Raw genomic sequence first — 20,543 nt, 5'->3', positions numbered from 1 at the left:
TTCACGGCAGGCTACCGTATAAAGCGACTGAAAATGGCAACGTATAATGGACGCTCGATGAGGCTGGACCATCACCTCGCCGAATTAGAAGTAGAGTTAAGTCATATAAACTGGCATATACTGGGGTTATCTGAAGTCCGAAGACAGGGGGAGGACACGATAACTCTAGAGTCCGGTAACTTACTCTACTTCCGCGAAGGTGATAACCTCTCCCAGGGTGGTGTCGGTTTTCTAGTCAAAAAGGATCTCATTAGCAGCATTGTGGAAATCAGTAGTGTGTCGAACCGGGTAGCGTACCTTGTCCTAAAACTTTCCGACAGGTACTCCCTGAAGGTTGTACAGGTATATGCGCCAACTTCGACATACTCCGATGATGTGGTCGAAGCGATGTACGAGGACATCGCAAAGGCCCTCAACGACACCTCGAGGGCCCACTACAATGTTGTTATGGGAGACTTTAATGCTAAAGTGGGAGTACAAGATAGCGGTGAATCGAAAGTCGGACCTTACGGCTTGGGCTGCAGAAATCACAGGGGGCAAATGCTGGTAAACTTTCTCGAAGCGCAGGGGCTTTTTTTGATGAATTCTTTCTTTCAAAAGAAGCCTCAGAGGAGGTGGACCTGGCGAAGCCCCGATAACGTGACAAGGAACGAGATAGACTTTATCATTTCGAATAAAAGGCACATATTTAGAGATGTTTCAGTGATCAACAGGTTTAATACCGGAAGTGATCACCGCTTGGTTCGAGGCACTCTAAATATCAACTTAAAAGCCGAAAGATCGAGAATGATGAGGTCTACTCTCCGACCTACCATGCTCCAAGCTGCTCAAGGCTCCGAAAAGTTCCAAATGGAACTTCAAAATCAATTCACCGCGTTGGAAACCATAAGCAGCATTGATGAGAGAACCGACACGCTGGTCAAAATACTGCAAAACACATCCCGCAAGTGTTTTCCGCCACAGAGAAGAGACAACGCACCAAAACTCTCTGCTGAGACACTCGAGCTCATGAGAAAACGACGAGAACTACCATCGTTTTTGTCAGATAAGGCCTTAAACCGAACAATAAAAACGCTGACGCGACGCGATCTCCGACGCTCCAATACCCGTGCCATCAAGGCTGCGATTGAGCAAAATCGGGGATCGAAAGTGTTCGCTCGCAAGTTTGGGAGGCCGCGTCTGACAAAACTTAAAACTGAAAATGGTGGGGTCGTTACCTCTAGGCCTGAGATTATCGGAGAAGTACAGAGGTTTTATGGGCAGTTGTTCTCTTCAAGATCGGATAAACCCGTGGGAATCAGTATTGATGACCAGCGCGCCCCTCTTATGCGCCATTACTCCGAGGAGCTCCCGGTCGTTGACCAAGGAGAGATTAGGGCGGCTCTAGAACAGCTTAAAAACAACAAAGCTCCGGGAGATGACGGAATCACAACAGAGTTGCTTAAGGCAGGCGGGACTCCGGTCCTGAAAGAGCTAGCAAGCCTCTTTAATTCCGTCATCCAACATGGCAAGACCCCGGAAACGTGGAGCGGGAGTGGGGTGGTACTGTTTTTCAAGAAAGGTGATAAAACCCTCTTGAAAAACTACAGACCAATCTCCCTCCTGAGTCACGTGTATAAGCTGTTCTCAAGAGTCGTCACGAACCGTCTCGCCAGACGACTTGACGAGTTCCAGCCCCCAGAGCAAGCCGGCTTTCGATCAGGCTACAGCACCGTGGACCACATCCATACTGTTCGGCAGATTGTGCAGAAGACCGAAGAGTACAATCAGCCGCTGTGTATGGCATTTGTGGACTACGAGAAAGCCTTCGACTCCATCGAAACCTGGGCAGTGCTCGACTCATTGCAGAGATGTCATATCGATTGGAGATATATCGAGGTACTGAGATGTCTGTACAACGCCGCTACAATGACTGTCCACATCCAGGACTGTAAGACGAAAGCGATCCAACTGCGCAGAGGGGTGAGACAGGGGGATGTAATATCCCCGAAACTGTTCACCAACGCGTTGGAAGACGTTTTCAAAACGCTGGATTGGACTAGGTATGGAGTCAATGTAAACGGCGAGTACATCTCACACCTTCGATTTGCCGACGATATCGTCATCATAGCAGAGTCGCTGGAACAACTCACCGAAATGCTGCGTAGCCTAGGCGAGTCTTCCCGGTGTGTCGGTCTCGGTATGAACTTGGACAAGACCAAGGTCATGTTCAATAGGCATGTCGTGCCGGGACCGATATACGTCGAGGGGAAACCTCTCGAAGTTGTTAGTGAATATACCTACCTAGGACAGATAATACAAGTCGGTAGGAACAACTTCGAGAAGGAAGCCGATCGAAGAATTCGCTTGGGATGGGCAGCATTTGGCAACCTTCGTCAAGTCCTCAAGTCGTCTATACCGCAATGTTTGAAGACGAAAGTCTTCAACCAATGCGTCTTACCTGCCATGACATACGGTGCCGAAACGTGGACACTAACTGCGGGACTAGTCCACAAATTCAAAGTCGCTCAGCGTGCTATGGAGCGAGCTATGCTCGGAGTATCTTTGAAGGATAAGATCAGAAATGAGATTATCCGGAAAAGAACCGGAGTCACCGACATAGCTTGCAAAATTAGCAGGCTGAAGTGGCAGTGGGCTGGTCACGTATGTCGTAGGACCGATGGCCGTTGGAGCAGACGAGTCCTAGAGTGGAGACCGCGAATCGGCAAGCGCAGCGTAGGGCGCCCTCCAGCCAGGTGGACCGACGACCTTAAGAAGGTGGCGGGCACCAACTGGATGCGGAAGGCGGAGGACAGGGAGCTTTGGCGCACCTTGGGAGAGGCCTATGTTCAGCAGTGGACAACGATTGGCTGTTGATTGATATCAACATTATTTAATATGGATGTCATTCATAAGGAGTCGTCAGTAACAATGATGAATGATGATGTCGTCAAGACAATGATGAAAGCAGTACCCGTTGGCCCAGAAACTAACCAACCTAGCTTAGTTTCACAAAGAATGGGTTGCCCTGGTCCTAATTTTATTATCTTCGATCCTAACAGGTCCCAAAATATATCAGCACCTAGTAATATGTCTATTGGGGCCGGCGTATTAAAATTTGGATCAGCCAAACAGATATCAGATGGGATTTTAAGGCTGGATGGATTTATATAGTTATTAGGAACATTCTCAGTTATGGATGTTAACACAAAACAATTTATCTTTACCATATAGTCATTATTTATAGATTTTATTGCCACAAAGCACATTTTATTAATTTGCGACAAGGAGTTATTGATGCCCATCACTGAATTACTTACATTGTAACCAGATAGTCCCAATCGTTTGTACAATGCTTCGGTCATAAGACAGGACGTGCTGCCGCTGTCAAGAAGAGCACGAGCGGTGTAAACTATATTGTTTCCCCCCATCACATTTACTAATGCGGTCGAAAGTAAAACACTGTGTTCAATTTTTGCCGTTAACGATAAGTTTGCGCTTTGATTTGATTGAGCGGACATAGTTGCATTATTACCAGTATCATTACCATTAACAGTTTTGTGAACAGAGGGAGTATTTTTAAATTTTGAATGTTCAGAAACGTGTACAAGAGTGTGGTGTTTGCGACGACATATTTTACAGCCTGCCTTCTTACAGTTGTTGGCATAATGACCCACAGACAAACAATTAAAGCATACCTTATAGCTAGGTAAAATTTGCAAACGTGCTTCACATGACAGTGCCAAAAATTCAGGACACGAACTCAATTTATGGTCACCGCTACACTTTTGACACTTTTTAGGTTTAAATAAAGCAGAACTTAAATTATTTTTATCATCACCAGAGTTACCTTTATTGTTGTAATCTTGTACAATCATTGTCTTGAGTTTAACATTTTTTAATGTGTTTGCATTTTTATTAGCTGAGGAATTTGAAAGTTCTAATGTTTCTATTATATCAGCTCGATTCTTAATAAAAGTTAAAAATATGGAAAACGTAATTTTTGAATTCTTTTCGAGATTGCCTTTGTACTCCTCCCATTCACGATACGTTTTACTGTCTAATTTATGTGTAATAATATAGATTAAAAGAGTATCCCAGTGATTAACAGGTTCACCTAGTGATTCTAATGCACGCAAATTTTTATTTATCTGATCTATTAAATTTTTCAATGTTACTGACGACTCCTTATGAATGACATCCATATTAAATAATGTTGATACATGATGTTGAGTTAATAAATGCTTATTATCAAATCGATCACAAAGAAGTTGCCAAGCCACAGAATAATTCGCAGCAGAAAACTTAATTGAGTTAATTACCACAGCAGCAGATCCTTCTAGCGAGGATCTTAAATAATGAAATTTATTAATATCATTCATGTCATCATTTGAATGTATTAAACTCACAAAAGTGTCATGAAACTCTACCCAGTTTGTGTAGGATCCGTTGAATTTTGGTAATCGAATCGTTGGTAACTTTACAAATTTATGATTGATTCTTGATCCTTTTTCTTATGATTTGCAAGTATTTCTTGAGCTCGAGATATAGACTTATAATAAAAGGATTCAAACTCGCTACGTTCTGACAATTGACTATCCATATTGTCAGTATTGCATTCTAATGACACCTGCACTTCATCGTATTGTTCATACATAGCCTCGAGCTTACTCAAACGCAACTGTAACTCACTAACCTCAGAGGTGCTCAAAGTTGAAGGATCCAATGAATTTAAATAGTTAGAAAAGAAAGTTAACCTTCCTTTGTAACTCGCACGTTTCCTAGTAAGCTCCTTATCCTCAGGCATTGCGTAGGCTGGTGTAACAATCTGGAATTTATACAAATCAAAGTGAGAATTTATACAAATCAACAATTTATACTAGTTACAGACTGTAATAATAAGCAATACGACAATATTTTAAGGATTTAACAGTACAACAAATAAAATTTAAATAACTACAGGTTACAAGTTAGCACGTGCTCTAAGAACTTAACAAAATTACCTTAACTTCAATATTAATAAAGCTAAATAAACTGAAATCTTAATAAATTATAACCGTAAAGTGATGTTGCAATTAATCTTTATGACCTAACAAAGCGTTTATCATAATGCAGTTATTTTATACTCTTTGATAACTACTCTTTGATAGATCTTTACAACATAATTAATAAAATAATTTAACTAGGCTTGATTAAGTTAAATTAACTTTATTATAATAATATTCGTAGAATTTTATTCACGTTACAGTATTAACAAAGATATACTAACCTTAGGCAAATTATTTTACGTTAAATACTACCTTAGAGTGTTGGGAATTAATAATCATCAAGATCTTTATGAGTTTACCACTGGGTACTCTGCTATCCTGACCACAGAATCTTCTTATTATATCAGCGTCCAAGTTATCCTCTGGATGACGCAACAAAATCATGCAGTGATTCCCAGCTGCGTATATAATATTTCTTGATGTCCAACAATTTAATAAATCCTTGATAAATTTTCTTTAATTTGAACTGGTTTTTTCACATCCAGGCTCGAAACGGACCATGTTGCGGATTTTGATAGTATTTAACGAGGAGATATTAAAAAAGGCGTAGTTTAGTTGCAATGAAAATTTTATTGTGTTACATATTTTTATGACAGGGTAGGTAAAAAATTACAATAAACAAAGTGCCTTATATCTAAATCGTTCCGTAACGTCCATATACTAAATTGCTTCACAGTTTTAACAGGCGCTAGCGCCAACAATGATTTCTTTTTTTAATTTTTTAAAACATATTATACATGCAGCACCGTCGGTCTGTTCTGTCATCCTTATGTCAAAACTCAAATGCCAAAATAAATATAGAATTTGAGGTTATGTTATGAAAAAAAATCACGTACTTATTGGAATTTTATAAATAAAAGTACTAAATAATATTAAAATAGTGCAAAGGTAATTGAAAATAATTGTTTCCGTGTTCATACTAATAATTTAGTAGTGCACAAGTGTGTATGCAAACACAGGTGCACTCTCTATTCTCTAACTCTCATAATCCAATGGGACGGCAATCCAACACAACCGGAAAGAGTTCTGTCGCAGGACCAATGGCTTTACGTGCTTTCCGAGGCACTGGAGTGTACATTTCTAACTTCCAAACTCCAGGCTGCTACTGAGAATTTTCTGACAGAAAAACTCAATAACTTTTTATTGTCCCGACCTGGGAATTGAACCCAAGACCTCCGGGTCTGCGGCCTTACATTAAGCCAACAGACCAACGAGGCAGTCATGACCTATATGGAAATTATATAGATAATAAATTATATTACTTTAAATTGCAACTAACATTTAAAAAGTATTTATAAAAAAATTAATTTGTTTTTCTCATTTAGATGTAAGGTATAAAAAAGCAAACAGTTATATAGGCTTCGTCCTTCCTTGGGGCTCAAGCTTGCTGCCTACTAAATTGCATCAAAATCGGTTCGGCTAAGTTAGCCATGAAACAGAGAGATAAACATTTATAATATTAGTGAATATAAATTCAATTAAATAAAACCAATAAATAGAATATGATAATAATTATTATTGGCTCTAATGTTGAAAAGGACTTAACCTTTTTTAAGTGATTAATGCCAGTTAGTGATAAATTGTGTTAGTGGACTATTGATACTTTTCACTGGTGGTAAGGCTTTGTGCAAGCTCGTCTGGGTAGGTACCACCCACTCATCAGATATTCTACCGCAAAACAACAGTACTTGGTATTGTTGTGTTCCAGTTTGAAGGGTGAGTGAGTCAGTGTAATTACAGGCACAAGGGACATAACATCTTAGTTCCCAAAGTTGGTGGCGCATTGGTGATGCAATTGTTAAAATTTCTTACAATGCCAATGTCTATGGGCGTTGATGATTACTTACCATCAGGTGGCCCATATGCTCGTCCGCCTATCTATACTATAAAAAAAAAGACTTTCCCTTAAGACACGAAGTTACCGAAAGTTCACATAAAATTACTTATTAATGTTTTAGACCAGATCGTAATACAGCTGTGATCTAGATTAATGGGGACTTTAATAGAAAAAAATTAATAACACTAAGAAGCAACTGAAAGCAATTCTTCAACAATATTGATCTCAATGTAACTTATACAACAGTTTTTTATAGAATAATTTTTAGATTACGAAAAATCTTTAGAGTAATAATCACCTATCGTCCCTGACAGAGAGACACGTCTCCGCAGCGTGTGCTGTTAGAAATTGTATAATCATTTTATTTAAAGACAAAAAATACAGATTAAAAAAAAATGTATGTATGTATTTTTTTTTATAAATACATATTGTTACGCATTTCAAATCCCCAATGTAAGCCCCTTATAAATAACATCGTACGTAAACAAATCCGATAGTAAATAGGAAACCGTATATAACTGTCAATTTGGCGGACATGTAATTTCGATATGCGAAATCGACATCCGCATTAATTTTGGCAGCTGCCTAGATTTTGTGGGGAAAATGCTTTTCTATGCCATAAAGAATAGGGGTTGTTTTGGTATGGTTATCAATCGTAGTTTGGGGATTGCGATCGCGTCTGTCTTTTGCGTGGAACCCTTCCGCGTGGACCCGGATTATGTCCACTGGGACATGTACGGATAGCAAAGCAATGTCTACAAATAAGCCATTATTATTGTTTGTCATATAGTTCCATCTAGTTCCTGAATCACTGATTAAACTTATTTTATAATAATATATGTATAATAAAAATAATTTGTCGTTCAATAGGCGACGAATGAGCGTAAAGTATTTAGTCAGATTGCTCATCAAAAAACATATATACATAATAATAATAAATCACTGAACTGATTTTGATGAAATTTTGTATGAAGCAACCTTGAAACTTATGGGCTTTTTATACCTAACACTGCCCCTTACCCCTACCGCGACTGGCAGACAGGGCCCCTTGTTATTTCGTATTTATAATATTAGTATAAATAAATTAGCAATTGAAATGATCTTGTGGAAATTTGTTTTTTTTTTTAATTTGATCAAGTACAAGGATTAAATAGTAGCTGGCTATAGTTTTTTTTTCAATATTAGTAAATTCTAAGCATCGAAGCGAAGCGTCCAAGCAGAGAAATAACGTATTATGCTAACGCTACACGATTCGAAGCTTAAATAAGGGTTGTGAGGATGGCATGAGTCAGCGCTGACCGCTGATGAAGATCTCATACACACCTCGGCTTTGTGCATATTGTCGCACGTTGCTTGCACATTCGGGATTACTACACCAAACTCCGAACACTGCTTTACCGGACAATGACTCGGCTATTTCATGCAAATTTTTGTATAACTGCTCCTTTGAAATGTTGTCTTGTATTAAAATAGTACAAAAACTTGTGATTGAAAGTCAAACACAGTAAACTATAATATCTGTTATTTTAAATGGCATGAAGTAAATAATAAAGCAAAACCATTTCAAAACAAAATAAATTGGTCGCAATTTCGTCGTCGCAAATTTTTCCAAATGCACATTCCACTTCGAATTTTTATCTCGTCGAAATAAATTTCATATCACAAATAAACTTATTTAGAAAATCAACAGGTTAATAATAACAAATCTTAAATATATATCTAAACATTCCAAATTTGAAAATCTTTAGTCAATATAGAAGCGTTACTTATTGACTGTCATTAATTTACCACCGGTTCGGAAATAAACACCTCAGGCCTAAGAAGAAACGGCGAAAGAAACTCTGCGAGATATTTTATAACTCACATTTTAAAACAGACAATAAACAATAACAGAATTATATTTTTTCTTTCGAAATAACCCGGAGGCGATTGTTTCATTCCCAAAGTGTGCTATACTTATTGGTAACTTCAGGTTACAAATATAAAAAATTGGTAGAGGAAAAACAAGACTATTAAATATTTGAAACGGACCAGCAAGCCTAATACCAGATATAACGACTCAACCGGCTTTAGTTAAATTAAAGTAATAATACTAAACTAATAATAAGGGAATTTAAATTAGCATTTAAATTAAAAAAAACTTATATAAAAATGGACAAAAATATAAGTATAAATACTATACCAATTGATATGCATTATGTTGTCCTGAAGTATCATGCAAGTATTTTACATAAGCATTTTATTGTATTTTCGGTATAAATATTTTACTATCCGATTGTTTTTTCGGCAAAAATATTTTCAGTTTACGTATATATGTTATACGTTGTTATGGCTGTATTTTCTACGAGCTAAAAATCGCTTACGAGCTGATATCAAAATTTTACACCGGCATTTATAATGTTTTACAAATTCTTGTGCAAAGATAGGTTTTATGTCTTTTTTATATATGTACTTGTAGTAAAAACAGTTTTCATGCTTTACAAATTAATTATTTGTAAATTTACATATTTTAATAATGTGATAAATCCTTAAACATTACTAATTATATTTTTGATATATTTATCGCATGATACTAAAAGTAATGATTGTTGACCGGACGCTACGTGGGATCTTCCCATATTAAACTTTCTCATAGAAAATACGAGTAGCAATGAATCAATTGTGTCTGTTTTGATCGCTCCGCCGCAGATCCTTTAGCGTTAAAGACGCGGAAATTTTGCTCATGCTTAAAATTCGAATCTTTGAGAAGAAGTAAAACTTTCTAGCACTTTTTCTTTATAGGTATAGAATTCTTTGATCTAAGATTTCACTTGCTCGATGTGTGTTTATAATAACACTTCTCAAACGTGATGATGAAGGATAAAAATTGTATAGGAACGCTTGTGTTAGTTATAATTCTATTTATAATAACTATACCTAACCAATCCATGGTAGACCAGCGTATTTTTTTATATAGGTATGACGAGTATATGGGCCACCTGATGGTAAGTGGTCACCAACGCCCATAGATATTGGCATTGTAAGAAATGTTAATCATCGCTTACATTGCCAATGCGCTACCAACGTTGAGAACTGAGATGTTATGTCCCTTGTGCCTGTAATTACTGACTCACCCTTCAAACCAGAACACAATACCAAGTACTGCTGATTTGCGATAGAATATCTGATGAGTGGGTGGTACCCACACAGACGAGCTTGCACAAAGCCCTACCACCAGTAAATACATGAAATATTGAAGTATACTCCACCTGGCGTGGTGAAGTATACTCCATACCTTCTCCATAATTGGCAGTGAGACATTTAAGATCTGTTACTTCCTTTTTATATATAATACATATTTAAACAATATAGATTATGAATATTTAACATTATACTATCAATTCGTTAATGTTACGAAAATATATCATAAGTTTTCTTCTAGAAGTCTTAAGAATCCTTCCAAGAATTATTATTATTGTTGATAACAATGTGCAGTTATTTGCAATAACCGAACGCATAGTATGAGATGTTGAATTGACAATTGCGATAAAGTTGTACCATTTGTGAGTAGTATTAAAGTTATTCTTACTCAAATATGATTTACAGCGTTTCTGGGACAGACAATGCTCCCGTAGCGCAACTCTTCCCTATTGTCGCCTGTGGACTTTTTTTTCTAAATAATTTCGAAGCAACGTTGTCAGAAAGGATAATTTCAAATCTATGTGTCCGTTGTGTGCGGACAATGCCCACTATTAGCGGATTATAATCCGCAAAAAGAGCAGGTACTGTTTCAGACACAGTCCAAGTTTAGTGTATACGCGTAGTGTAAATGACGCTCTGTATAAATATTTTTGATGAAAAAAAATGACTTCAATTCTTTAATTTTTTACGACCGATTTTTTGATCGCCAGTTCACTTTTCAAAATAACATAGTCCCATCGATAAATCAGCCCCAAATCAACAAATTCAGGATAAAATAGGTACGTTACTAATTCTTCTATTCTACTCAAATCAAATCTTATACCTACAAATGTATTTGTACTATTGTCAACTGTCGCTTTGATTTAATTGCATATGAAATCAACAAATCTTAAAACACGTCCAACAAGTGTTCAGCTCGTAACTTGTACCGATATTATAATATTTGCTTGCGCTAGACAGATGCAAGCCTCTCTCCCGGGAGACACTTGGCGACGATTTTCTCAAACAATAACATTCAGCCGGACACTACGTGATATTGCCTTCGACTCTACTATACGTTTGTTATTTTAGTTGTTGCTCAAATAATTTTAACTTCTGAATATGTTTCGGGTTCCTGGAATATTTTTAATTTGCAAAAAATAACATCTATTTTAAAAATAACAAAACAATCTATAATAATCATTTGTTGTTCTGACTAGGTAACTAGGGAAAAAAAATCTTGACTTTATATGTATATGTACATATAATAAAACTGTAACGGCGATATATATACGTTAAATTTATACCATACAATGTCATTAAAACCGAGCCGTTAAATTGCAAGAAATGAAATCGATTCACAATCTACCGTTTAATTATAATATCACTAGTGAAATTATACCTGCGATATATATATATATATAACATGTCTAGGGCCGTCATCGATAAAGTAAAAGTGTCGTCGCCGTGCTTAGACGAAGTCTTTTCATTCTATTGCTTATTTTCCATCATTGATCATATGAAATATTAAATACAGTAACAACTTATAAATGCCCCACTGCTGGGCTAAGGCCTCCTCTCCCTTTTTGAGGAGGAGGTTTGGAGCTTACACATATCAAAAAGAGAAAATCAAGAAATCCGCTCAATGGAAATCCTTTCGCCAAGATATGCTGACTATTTTACATACTTCTATTCTTTCATATCCGGTTACTATATTTAAAAAAAAACAATTCGTTTTGCCTTATGCATGAATAAAAAACATTTAAAAAATAACGTTCCGTAAGTATTGAAGTCATATCAAAATTATCGGTTACAGATGTAAAAAAATAATTCGTTAAATATACAAACTCACTGGTGTTTTACTAATATTGTCCCTTCAGAAACACTCTCCATACTAAACTAACATTAAACAAAATAGGAAGAAAATAATTCTATAAAAATACCTAATACACGCAGTATTAGGTATTTTTTAAATTATTAATTTACAATTTTCAGTTAAATGTCACTATTAATATGGTCAGGCGCGCTTGTGTGAATACCACTCATTAGTTTACCGCCTCATATCAATAATTTGTATCGTTCTGTGTGTCGTATATCGTTTGTTTTGTAGAGTTAAGAAGCTAGGTAAGGAACAGGCAAATAGGACATTACATCTTAGATTCCAGTCTGCGATACAAATATAAAATTAAAAAAAATATTTTGAAACACCACTCTCAACTTTAGGATGTAATTGTAACATATGAACAAGGGATGCCAAAACTTACTGCTATGAACAGCGCATTAGAAATATGCATAAAAGACAATGTGCACAAATATCTCTTATATTATGAAGGTTTTTATTTACCCATACGGAATATTAAGATATATATTTTTACATAGTCTCCTAACAACGTGTTTTACAAAACCTCGATTATTTAGCTAAATCGAGTAAATCTGTACCAAGCATATAAGCATCACTGAATATTCGTGTGTTTAATTTGTGTTTTTAATACAGTGCTTTACTTTGAAGAAAAATAACGTGAAAAACCTACAAGTGTATGTGTGTGTGTGTGTGTATTCACGAACAGTCGACGGAGCAACGTGATGAATTAAGCTCCAAACCTTCTCATTAAAGCATAACCCAGAACCCCTGTTATGTTTCCCTAAACAGGCTCTTACTTTTAGTTAAATAAGGAACATAATTTCAGGGTGTGATACTAAAAACCTTGATTAGGAAACCCAAGAAGCCGAACTCCGCTAACCGTAAATGCGTGCTCGTGCGTCTCTCCAGCGGGCGAGAGATGATCGCCTACGTGCCGGGCATCGGACACAACCTGCAGGAACACAATATCGTGCTCGTTAGAGTCGGCAGGTTAGTGATGTGGTTCATCATGACAAATGGAGCAGTCGCCATAATACTGCAGCACATCTTGACTATAAATATACTTAGCTATAGATCTTTTTACAATTACAAAGGTGAGTGAGCCAGTGTAAATGCAGGCAAAAGATATATATCTCTGTTCCCATTATTGGTGCGTTGACGATGTAAGGAATAGTTAATATTTTCAAAATTCATGGGCGATGGTGACTACTTATCAACCTTGTGATTAGCTTTATAAGCGATCCATCAAACTAACCAAAAACCAAATGGATTAATATTAAACTTAACAAGTATCTGCTGCGTCTGCCACCAATAATGTATGATGAATTTGGGTTTTTTATCAATTTCAGAGTTAAAGATTGTCCCGGTGTGAAGCTGAAATGCGTCCGAGGTAAATTCGACTTGCCGCACGTCATCAAGCAGAAAGTATAGTAGTCTGTTATATCCAGTTGTGTAACGTTATTTGTAGCGAAATAAATCTAGTTTAAGTACAGGAATTAGTTTTATTTTTAGATTTCTTAACCTAAAAATAACTTTAATTAAGAAGCTAATATAACACTAATGTTCGCGCGGTGGATTATTGAAAATTTGAGTAGTACATATATGAATTTGCAAGTTTCGTACTGTTATTTTTTCACTCTTATTTCCATTTATTTATTGATATCATCCGTGTGCATCTTAATAGCTAATAAACATAACACAAATCATTTGATGAACAGAGGCAAAAAAAATATTGAACGGTTTCGTATTTGCTTTTAAACATTTTATATTGATTATCTACAAATTAAAAATACACTAAACCCATTTAAAGTAAATATAAAAGTAAATTATGTATATCTATCGATCATCTTTGAATACACAATAAACACTCATTCGTGAACCCGATTGGTCGGAAAGAAGCAAAAAGCGGCGCTTGCGCAAGCCGCACCCATTCTATTGTAACTTAATGGTATGTACTTAACTTTTTATTCAATGGGGACTTGAATGGGGTTAAGCTCGGTAGTCCACCTTATCTTTATGATAAAAGATAGAAAAATCTATTGAAGATATTTGACTCGATATAGATATAGATATTGTTAGTGTAAACTTCAAATTGATTATAACTTTCTATGATTTTGTAACAAAACTAAAAGGTTTTAAATAATTAAAAGGTCAATTTATGTTTGGTCATTTATTAAATTTATTTCAACTTACAATTCTTTAGAGAATAATATTCTGCAAGTATACTATTTATAAGATTGCACAAACATCATTGCACAAACACCTTAGAGTTTAGAACTTGTAGTTCAGAATAAAAAAAAAATAAACACTATTATAATTCTAAATCTCTAAGGGAACGTCTGGTCACACACTATACACCTATTCGAAGACAGCAGACGTATGATCTTAGACAGGTCTTTTTTCAAATAAGTGACCTTGAGTGAATTTTGGATCTCTCGTAGTTTTCTCCTGTCACGGCTCTGCTTTGCAGCAAAATTATTCCTCTCTCTCTGTTTTCTATAAAAATCGTCGGCGTTCTGATTAGTTTGCACGGCACGACGCATTCTCGGATTATTACCGAGCAACGACCCTCCGTTCTTTTCGGCCATTGCTCTGAGGGCTTCCCTCTCGAACGCAAGATAGTCCGGATCGTCTGATAGAGCGTCTACATCTATCATATAACTTGGACGCTTTTTTTTTTGTCTGATATCTGATACTTGGGTGGCGAAAATACGCACGTACTCCTTGAGACACTCATCGATTGCGACATATTTGTACTCGAAGACGCAGGCGCTGGTTTAACAACGGGCACGTACATGGGCTGGACATATCCGATGTATGGGTACGGTTCAACACTGTGTTGCACTGTGCTTATACATGGATGCGGTGGAAGCTCCGTATTTGTTTGCGATGTCGTTTCACGTGTACTATTCACAGATAGATCTAATGGTGAGTCCTCAGCGTATGGTGTCCAGAGAGCCATGATTACTTTAGTTAGTACGGTTAGTAGTTACGGTTGACTGCGAGTAACTAATGATGTTGTTGGTCGCCCCGGTCTTTTATTCTCGGGGGTGAGGTCTAATTGTGCAGGGCACCCCCACCCCGCTGCACGGGTTACTTCCGCTACCTGAACCAACGGGACACATCGGAAGAACAATGGGGTGACTTTCGGTCTATTGTGAAGAGTTGCGTAGATTTTGCGTTTGCTATTAATTTGCTACTCAAGCTTGCTTGTTTTTGACACAATAGATAGAAAAATGTGAAGGTTGATTACAATGATATCAAGATGTCACAATTTTCTGATACAATATCGCGAAATGTTTTCAAATAATTTCTTCATTTTATTGTATGTACGATGCTCTACGTGTTCTTTGGTTTCATACTGATATTAATTTAAGTATGCCTCGTATTAGTTTATGATTAAAAAATTTATATCGTGTGTGAAAACTGTATTATATACAGAAGAGCATAAAAACGGATTATTTACTTTAATAAATTACTTTAATCTCTATTGCCGTGTTCAAGGAAAGTAGAGTAACTTTTAAAGTATTTATTAACACACGAATGTTTGTAATTAATAATTAGTATTATTTGGACATCATATGCTCTTAACGTAATGGTATTTTTTTTAATATTCTACGTCGCAGACGTTGTTAGGTAGGCTGCAAGTACGGGGAGAACCTCAAAGACAAACAAGTATACATATTTCCAGTAATCCCCAATAAAGCGTCGTGGCGAATTAAAGTATTCCCTTTCATTATAAGGGGAAGGCTAAGCCCAGCAATGAGATTATCAGACTACGAGAAAAATACCTCCCTACCTACCTGTAGTTGTCTGCTGTGCAACTATGCAATAAAATTCCACAGTTTGATTTTAGAAATTTTAATTAACCAAAATATTATATCTTAAAAAACAACTAAATGTGATATATAATATAAAAATTAGATGTTTATTTGACACATCACGCGTTACAGGCGAAATATTAAATATAAAGAAAATTACAATAATGAATTAAAAGTTAGTAATTAATATTATACAGTATTATAAATATTAGTAAGTACATGTAGTATTGATGTACTACTATTTCCTAAATACATACAACGTAATGTACATATACCTATAGTAGATAGGTATAAAAAAGTTAGTGCAAAAGGAGTCATGCTCTTAGCGATATATAATAATAATATTAGTATCATTATAATGATATAATGATTAAAGCTCTCTCGAACTAATTACCTATCGTTACGATTGCAAAATATTTGACAAAGACAATCATTAGTTCGTAATCAGCTTCGTCTCGTAAACAAGTTGTTAACATAACTCGTAATTATTTGTTGATATAATCCGTCAAAACAAATTAAAACAAAAATTGCATTCCTGTAACACATCTATGTATTGATAAATAATCGAAGTTAGCTAAAATGAAAATGGTAAACAATATTAAAATATGGAATAGGTACCCATTACAAATGTCGCAGTGGTTCTTTTGCCTGATCTCAGGTCAATCATACTAAGTAGGTAGGTACTGCGATTTGGCGGTAGAATATGTGATGAGTGGGTGGTACCTACCCAGACAGACTTGCATAAAGCCCTATCACCAAGTAAAACCACCGGTTTGTAAAGTAATTTTTACTTTGACTGTTAGTAAGTCAATGTAGGTACCTAATTCTTTAGTAATTCAATTTATCAATGTTTATCAATTGGAATTCATAGATTTTAATACTTCATAAAATGCCAGGAAATTTCAAGTATTTAAGACATAAATTAAACTAAAATATAGGTACTTCAATCAAGCAGGCTCTTACTAGCCCGTGTGATTAATCGTTTCACAGGGTAAATTCAATTATTAATCTGGCGCCGGTAATGTATATTAAACTGAAAAAAACTGGCAAAAACTCGTTTTAGAAACATAACTTTTGGCTGGTAATAATAAATAATGTCACTTTTTATAATATTAAGTACATCCATATATCTTAGCAGCTGCTTGGTTTTGTTTCTAATAACATAATAATTCGTAAATTAAGTGTTATCATTTATGGTATAGATGTCATCGTGGTTCACTTTTTCTAAGTGAGCCTTAAACAGATATTGCGTGTTCAAAGTTTCAAACTATTGGACTTTGGTGTGCTTAATTTTTGTTTAAAGCCATCCAGTCTCAGTTGTGAAAGATACAATCATGAAGAAACCTGCATGTGTTGGATAAAAATCTTCTCTGTTACTAGATACACATGTGACACGAACAAGTTCCAAACATCTTCAAAACGAGATAGGTACCACTAACAGCAGTGAGACATTTGCAAAATGCAACCATTTTATTATTATTATTATTATAACCATTGCAGAAAAAATTGTTGGAGAATATGATTTTAGTTGCAACATTCGGTCAAATAGAAGTTAAACCATTCGTGAATAATGAAAGATAATTCGAACGATTCATAAATGTTATTCATGCAAGAATAGGAAGCAAATGACACCGTATGGCTCCTCTCCGGATGTAACTGTATTTAATTTTATATATATTAAGTTTTAGCCGACAACGCAGTCACGGAAAATTATGTACAACCTTGTAATACTCAAATAAGTGTTCGGCAGGCCGGCATACATATATAGGTATACAGGAAAAGAAATGCATGGATATAATTATTGCTATAACTTGTGTAGCTGTTATTTTTTACTAAGCCGACTGGCTACTGATTTTATTGCCTATTCTTAGCCATAAAGTCTACGTACCCAACCGGTGGCGTTTGATCTTGGCGTTTCAAAAATTAGGTACCTGTTAAAATATATTTAAGTAAAAATAAAATAGAATTCGTTGAACTGTTGTACTAATTATTCCATCCGTACCGAATTTTACTAGCTGAATTTTTTTAAAGCACTACCACAAGTAATTTATTGGATATTTCATATTTAAGCCTAATATACAAAATTTAATAATTTTCTTGCGTAAGAATATTATTATAATAACAGGTCGCTGGAATTCTGCGAGATATTACTATTGTATTTGCGTTTAATTTTTTTTGAAATATGACATATAACAAAATAATGTGCGCTCCTTTTCAAGCAAGCTTTCTTATAGTTTGAAAAGTATAAATCCCTTAAATTCATGTTACGCTCGTGGGAAACGCGACGATTTCTTACGTGAAAACTGAAATGGAGTGACGCAATTATTATCCGACTCTTCTAATGCAGCTTCAGCTGTCGGACTCACACTCAACTAACGATCAAATTGGATTATTTTTTTAATTAGCTTTTTATTTAGCATTTAGCACGTCCAATATTTTGTTGCCTATATCATCTAATTAAGAAAAAATGTGTTATTTAATACAGAAAAATGATAACGGAAACAAAAGCTATACTTCTATAGTAACTTATACAAATATGTAGATAGTTATAATAGGTATGTCGTAATAATATTTAGGTTAGGTTAGGTTACCTTTTTATTCGAATCACCAACATTGCCAAAAACTTTTACAGATATTCAAACAAGAGTTTCTATTCATCATATATATCGCGTTGTATTGATATTCTTAAACGAAACAAAACTTTTTAAGCCCTGTACCTAAATTACAGTTCTCACAAAGGATGTCTCCGTCCAAGGGATTACGTTGATTTAAGTGTACTCATTGTTTTATAACATTTAAAAATATTTATGTTTGTCAAAGACTCAGCGAAGGGTTATATTATGCACAAAAAGAACTGACCTACTTGCAGTCTAAACATTAATCAAGATTATTTTACTTTCATTAATATTATATATCTATCATTTTCATGATTATTTTTTTTACTACACTCTCCCTCGGCTTCGTCTTTGTGAAACTCACAGTTTGTGACTATAAGAGTACATGCATACCTATATACTGAAATATTATTATTATTCAAATAAAACATAGCCTATGCTACTTCTGGATAAAGTAAATTTCTAGTAACAGACTGTGAATGTCCTGCGCTGGCCTAAGGGCTCCTCTCCTTTTTCGAGGAGAAGGTTTGGAGCCTTTTCCACCAAGCTCCAGTATGGGTTGGTGGAATACACATGTAGCAGAATTTCCGTGAAATTAGACACATACAGGTTTCCTCGCAATGATTTCCTTCGCCGTCAAGCACGAGATGAATTATAAACGCAAATTAAGCACATGAAAATTCAGTGTTGCTTGCCCGGGTTTGAATGAACCCACGATCATCGGTTAAGATTCAAGCGTTCAAACCACTGAGCCATCTCGGCTTGTATTTCTAACGGTGAAGGAATTATTAGAAACGATTCAATAGTTTCAGAGTTTAGGTATCGATTACAAACAAACAAATCTTTCGTATTTACGTCATTAGTATAAATTAATACAACATGTATTAAAAAAACATTTTTTATTTGTATATAATTTGAGCTATAACTATATTGTCAGTTCAATTTAGGATTTAGAGTCAGCTCTGGAAAATAATACTTATTGGCATTATGTCGTATAAATTAAAAATGTCCGCCATTCTATACTATCTATCCACAAAATACTTCTTATATTATGATAGAACGAGACTGAAACTCGAAATTCAAAGTACAACAGATGTACACAAAAAAAAACTGGATGAATATTATAAAAATATGCGTGAAATTCATCGTCATCTACGGACCTAACTTTACTTGGGGTTTTTAAACAATAGTGAATCGAAAAAGTATTAAACGAAGAACGTACAAATACTCAATACGAAATACTAGAACATTCACAATACACCCGGAGCTTAAGATAAGGACAAAGACAGGCAAATATTTTCTTAGAACCGTCTAACGGTCACTTTTGTTTGGACCAAATCTCTAAGGAATTACATAAGTTGAAAAATCAAACATGTTGCAAATGCTTCAAAAGTGTCATTTTTAATACCGTAAATTGAATTACAAGTTTCGTACCTGTTCACTTCTCTTTCTAACAGTACAATCTTTCTGTATTTAACAAAGCCATTTATGTTCAGCTGATTTCAAGAAAAGAGGTAAATATTGATGATCACGTGGTATTTCGGACGCAGACTCGATGACGCCGTGACTAATTCATAAATTACTCCAATTCTCGAATGAAATTACACATGCCCGTTTTTTATATTCAGAAAACGGTTTGTTTTGCTTACGGATAGTAAGTGACTCGTTGAAACATTCGTGTCATATTCGTACATTGAACATATCATCCGTTAGGTATCCGTAGCCTTCTTTCTGATCAAGGCGAGGAAATTGTAGCTTTTGAATGATTGATGTTGTAGACGAGACTACAACTCTCCTAAAGGCAATTGGAGACTAACATTGCCTAATCGTCTGCAGGGTCAGAACCCTGAATGAAATATTCCGCCTTATTGAAATTTTTTTTTGGATATACAGAATATTTTAAAAGTCAATTCTTATATTGTAATCTAGGCGCCGTTATTCTCTATTCGCAATCACACATATAACAGTTATCCTTGCAGCAAGGGAGAGATCGATATTACATAACAACGTAAGGGTGGATGGGGTCGCACCCTCGCTCATTATGCGCCGCCCATGAACCCTCGCCTGCGCAAGTTAATAAGGGTGGGGTGAATGTATATTGAGACGGTAAAGATGTGGCTGTGGACTTTAATATATATAAATAGACATACTTTCTGATATAATCTTTTTCTACGCGAAAACTTGAGGTTATATGATATTTATAGGAAGACATGCAGGAAAAAA

The 20,543-nt window shown here is 35.5% G+C and overlaps 2 protein-coding genes and 2 pseudogenes across 3 annotated transcripts in view; 1 reads left to right on the top strand and 3 right to left on the bottom strand.

The window, feature by feature from the left end:
* LOC126769508 (uncharacterized) overlaps positions 1-20,543 on the bottom strand; it is a 729,621-nt pseudogene that overhangs the window by 87,140 nt on the left and 621,938 nt on the right.
* The window catches only part of LOC126769549 (40S ribosomal protein S12, mitochondrial-like), a 431,911-nt gene that overhangs the window by 243,817 nt on the left and 167,551 nt on the right, over positions 1-20,543 (bottom strand). The gene's annotated exons all lie outside the window — the stretch shown is intronic.
* LOC126769487 (uncharacterized) overlaps positions 5,812-20,543 on the top strand; it is a 1,339,673-nt gene continuing 1,324,941 nt past the window's right edge. Inside the window, exon 1 of one of the 2 annotated variants that reach the window (XR_007669378.1) lies at positions 5,812-5,915. The gene's annotated coding sequence lies outside the window, so the exon portion shown is untranslated. The remainder of the gene's footprint in view (positions 5,916-20,543) is intronic. The other variant, XR_007669368.1, reaches the window with a different exon arrangement.
* On the bottom strand, positions 14,046-14,960 carry LOC126769518 (hepatic leukemia factor-like; annotated as a pseudogene).

Source organism: Nymphalis io, chromosome 7, assembly GCF_905147045.1.
Source record: "Nymphalis io chromosome 7, ilAglIoxx1.1, whole genome shotgun sequence".
Lineage (NCBI taxonomy): Eukaryota > Metazoa > Arthropoda > Insecta > Lepidoptera > Nymphalidae > Nymphalis > Nymphalis io.
The sequence above is the reverse complement of the archived record's forward strand: the minus strand, read 5'-3'. Positions and strand labels throughout refer to the sequence as shown.